The sequence below is a fragment of the Arachis duranensis genome, unplaced genomic scaffold, assembly GCF_000817695.3.
Source record: "Arachis duranensis cultivar V14167 unplaced genomic scaffold, aradu.V14167.gnm2.J7QH unplaced_Scaffold_232525, whole genome shotgun sequence".
Lineage (NCBI taxonomy): Eukaryota > Viridiplantae > Streptophyta > Magnoliopsida > Fabales > Fabaceae > Arachis > Arachis duranensis.
Window position 1 is genome coordinate 428,525 of NW_026264851.1, and position 5,577 is coordinate 434,101.

Below are 5,577 nucleotides of genomic sequence, written 5' to 3' on the forward strand. Positions count from 1 at the left end.
AATTTATTATTATTATTATTATTATTGAATAATGAATAAGAGTTAGAATTATATCAATATTTTTAAAATTAATATAATTAAAATAACTAAAAATATTTAAAATCAATGCACGTTATTAATATCATAAGATTTGATCATTTTATAATTAGAATAAAATATTCTTATCATGATTAGACTGGTGCCATTATCATATCATTATCATAATTATTATTATTAAAATGATTAAAAATATTTTTAATTGATAATTGATAAGTAGTTTAATAATACATTAAATATTGATTTTATATAACTATAATAAAGATATTTTTCTAAATTAGTATAATTATGTATTATTACTTAAATATTAATTATAGTATAATTATAATAAAGATATTTTTATAAAATAAATTTTGAAGAAAAAATAGTGCATTCATTTTAGCGAGAAAATGGATTTATGAGGAATCGACACTTCACTTTCATTAGTTGGGAGAAAACCCAATTTTAGTATATTAAGTAGATAGATAATTACATACAGTAAAACTTCTTTATATTTTGTTTCGTCATTTAAGTTATAGCTCGTTGATAATTTTATATTATATTATTTGAATTACATAATTATTAATAGCATATTACTAATAAATATTAGTAATAGAGAAATTCTCCATATACAAGCGTTTTCTCATATAAGTTATACAAGTCATTTATTTCTTCTTCTTTTTTTTTTCCATACTTCCTCTTTTTCTTCTCCTTCTTCTTCTTTTTCCGTGCCTCTTCTTCTTCTTCTTTTTGAAGTGTTTCATCTTCATCGTCGTGTTTCTCCTCGTTTTTCTTTTGATTTTACAACATTATGTGTTTTTTTCTTCTTTGTTTGATTTTTTCCTCCCAAAAAGAATTATGAGAATATAAAATAAGAAAATGAAGAAGAAGAAGAAGCAACAGAAGATGAGGAGGAGAAAGAGAAAGAGTTCTGAATTATGCATAAGGTGTACTTCAACAAATTTTGGGTGTATTTTCGTAATCCTTTGGGTGTATTTCTGTAATCCTTTGGGTGTATTTTTATAATCGTTTGGGTGAATTTCTGTAACCGTTTGGGTGTATTTCTGTAATCAGTTGGGTGTATTTCTGTAATCGTTTGAGTGTATTTTTGAAGTTTCATTATCTTCAAAACGATTTCAAAGCTTGATTTTAGAAACTATGAAAATAAAAAAAAACGAAACAAAAATACTAATGATAAACGCAGATAAAACAACGAATGAAAAGACAAAGAGAAAACGCACAAAAGGGATCGAACAAATTTGACAAGAAACTCGTTTTCATGAAGGAAGAAGAAGAAGAGTAGGAGAAGAAGAAGAAGAAAAGAAGGAAGAGGAGGAGAAGAAGAAGAAACGCGAAGTACGCCATGGAAATCATATATGGACCAGCGTGCTTTTTATTAAATTTCTCCCAATTTATATGACTTGTTATTATTATTATTATTATTATTATTATTATTATTATAGTTTTCTAGTTTCTAACTTAAAAAAAACCGTGTGTGTGATATATACGTTATTCTCTTATTATTAGTCAACTCCAATAATGACAATAGATTATATTTCCTTTATGTGCATCAGTAATAATAATTTTATAACAAATAACATTTCATCTCAAATGAAGCATATTGTTATACACATTTTTTTATTTCTTTTTTTTCCCTTTTCAACGAGAACATTGAAATTGAAGATGTTAGATATTTTTCTAATTATACTAAAATATTTTCCTTTTCTTCTAATTTCTTTTTTTTTTCTACTCTAATATTACCATTGATCAATTGTACATGTACTCATATAGTAATAAATTTTCATGCATCACAAAAGAAAAAAATTAATTAAAAAACTTGTCTATATCAAGCAAAAATTAATTTTTGTTGACCATGTAAAATTATTATCTTAAACTATAAACTCGTTTAACTATATCATTTAATTTAATTATATAATAACTTAAACTTATTGTCACAAAAAAAAGTTATTATATCATGTGTTAATGTTATCATCTCATATAAAAATAAAGAAAATTGTTATTTACAAAAACCTAAATTATTTGGAAATGAAAAATAGATTATTAGATGATGAGTTACGTATTTTCTTCAATATCTAAAATCAACTTCTAATAATAAATATCCTAGAATTATATATACTAATTGCTAGGTCATTAGAATTAATGGGAAACGAATCCTCTTAATTAGTGATTTTTTTAATTGGTACATATTTATTACTTTTTGCTATTTTAGTATTATGAAATAGTTCTTCATTTGATATTGAATTCTTTCAATTTTTTATTTAAAAGTATATCTATTATCATACACTTTATGAGTGGAATAAAAAAAATCATAAAAACAAAAATATTAAAAAATTAAAAATTATATTTAACGCTCTCAATTAAAAATAAATTAGAAAATAAAAGACGATTCCATGATGCCAAATAGCCAGAGACATCAGATATGCATCAATAAATAAAAAAACACTCATCACACTTTCTTAGACTTGTCTTTTTCCTTATCCGTCTCAAACACTTTTTATATTTTATAGTTTTAATAATTTTTGCAAAAAATAGTATAATAAAGCAGTTATTTAATTTTTTATCAAGGAAAAAAAATATAACTAAGAGATGTTATTTTCGAAAGACAAAACAAATCCAAAAATTAGTGTCTACTTAGATAATTTTTAATTTTAAAGGTAAAAAATAACTAGGATTAATTATTTGATTTAATTATAAAAAATTTAAATAAACACAAGTGTTTTTTTTTTGTATAAATACTATTACTGATAAATTTTATTAAATATAAATTTTAAATTTTTGTGATTTTGTTCTTTACTCGAAGATTATTTACATTTATATGTATCTTTTATATTAGAGATGGTTCATTTTTAAAATGCTATTTTCTATTAAATGGTTCATTCTTAAAATACTATTTTCTATTAAATAAATAAAGTATTTGTTAATTAAATAAATTTTAGTTTTTTTATTTTATTATATTTTATATAAATAATTAAAATTTAAAATTTTTTATTTTTAATAACAATCTAACTTCTAAAAAATGATACATTTTTTATTGTTATTTTTATTTAGAGTATATTAACATTTGTTTATATGAGATCAACTTAAATCTATTATAATTTAAAAAATTGTATTACACTTTATTTTAAACCTAGAGAGACGAGGATCTTTCAGTTATTAATTAAAGTGCGATAAGGAATTTGTGTTTGGCGTATAAGAAGAACTATGAAGGTGACTTTTATCATATTTATTTCAGCTCAGTAATTTTATAAATTGAAAATATGGTGGAATCTCAAAGACAATCCACATGGACCAATAACTTCTCATACCATTAGTGAATTATTCTCTAATCTTCACACACTTTTTTTATAATCCTAAATTTAATCAATCATTACTTTATTCGTTTGATAAAAATGTTATGCGTATATCAAAATTAATAATTATTTATTTGTATAAAAATATATATTATTTCAAGTTACATTTAGAGGACGAGGATGTCCGAGAAGACCTCCAAAGCGAACTAGCGGATTGTAAATAATAATCTTAATACATAAGACTATTATTTTGTTGATCACATCTACTTCCAGAGTATTATGTAAATACATACGGAAGTATTATTTTTATGAGTTTAATTTTGATGTATTTACATATTACAGTGTAAAATATTTTAAACCCTAAATCCTAAAACCTTAAAACCTTAAACCCAAAACCTTAAAACCTAAAACCCTAAAACCCTAAACCCTAAATTCCTAAACCATAAATCCCAAAATTAGTTTAAGTTTTTAGGAAGATGTTTATTATCCATAGTACTCGGATGATTATTTTAGATAGTATGAGAGATGTTTATTTTGTAACTCAATAGCCATTGTACAAATAGTTCATTGTCTCCCTAACGGGATCCCCAAATAATACATATTACATAAGAGAAAATGTGGCATTAAAGAATTAGCTGCTGAAGAATGAAGATTTTTTAAAAATTCAATTATCATACAATAATAAAATTAAAAGAGTACGTACAGAGTACATAGAAAATATACAAAAATAAAAAATATTGTTATATATTTTTTATTAAAAAATTATAAAAATAAAACTAAGTATATTTTTTTTTTGGTTTCCCACGGTATCCCCCAATTCGACAGGTCAAGGACTAATCCGCCGCGATACTGAGCTCCATTTAAGGGTTTGCCGCTGGCCAATAGGTTGCTGCATGCACAAGGCGGGATTCGAACCCCGACACTTGCTTAAGCGAAATAAAACTAAGTATATAAACTGAAATTATAACTAAATTTATATATTTTGTTGGCCTGAATTTAAGTTCTTTCAACTTATAACGAACAAAGAAAGAGTTTCTGGTAGCTAATATTCAAATATGACAAATTCAACACAAATAATGTAAAAACATAAAAGCAAACCTAAAATTAAAACCGAAACATATCATATTCTAATAGAGTTAAGTCCATGTGCCGAATCTTACCACAGCTCCATACTTCAATAGCACATTTTGAATACATTGAGTTGCTCAAATCTATCATCTCCAAGTTGGAGCAAACTCAAGTAAGTATAGTGACCGTTCCATCATTCAATCACAAATTATGAGTCAAATAAATAAACTTTTCATGAGAATTCACATCAATGGTTGGTTTATTCAAAATTGAACTTTGATAACATAATAAAATTTGAAGAGGATGTAAAGATAAAGAAAATTGTGTTATATATTTTTTTATTAAAAAAATTATAAAAGTAAAGCTAAATATATAAACTGAAATTATAATCGAATTTATATATTTTGTTAGATTGAATTTATGGACTAGTATGAGACTTTTTTATTATTATTATCATAGACTAAGATAAAAGAGTAATTTAATAAAAAAGTTGAATTGAAACTTGAATAAATATTTGTCTCAATCAATCATACGGCCCTCCATGTTCTTAGATTATAATTGTTTTCAAAAATAGGACAAGATAAGACAAGACTGAAAATAAGACACAAAGTTTCAGAGATATAACTTTTTTTATTTTTATATTTTATTTAGAAATAAATTAGAACAAATTATTAAAATTTATTTTATTTTATTTTATTTTTCATTAAAAAATTGTGAGAAGAAAAATATAATTATAAAAAATATATTTATGAAAAATTAATAAAAATAATAAAAAAAATTAAAAATAAATTGTATCTCTTGTTAGTGTTTATGTGTTTTTTTGTCAGTGAACACAAAATACACTAATTCAATATCTCTCGACATAATGTTTGTATTCATGTCTTATCTGTCGAATACAATTTTGTATCGCTATATTTCAGTATTCCATCTCTATAAACAAACGCAATCTTATAAATTATGCAAATGTATTTAACAAAGAATCCATACTTTTTATGTACAAAATGCCTTTGTTTTATGTTCTTAATTTATATTGGCTAAAAATGATAATACAAACTCATTCATCGGAAAAATATAAATTCCTTTTTTTTATAGAGCTTCTCTCTTTCTTACAAAGCTTCCTTCTCTTTCTTTCTTTCCTCTTCTATCAACTCCAGCATTTCTAAATGAATAAATAGCACGGTAT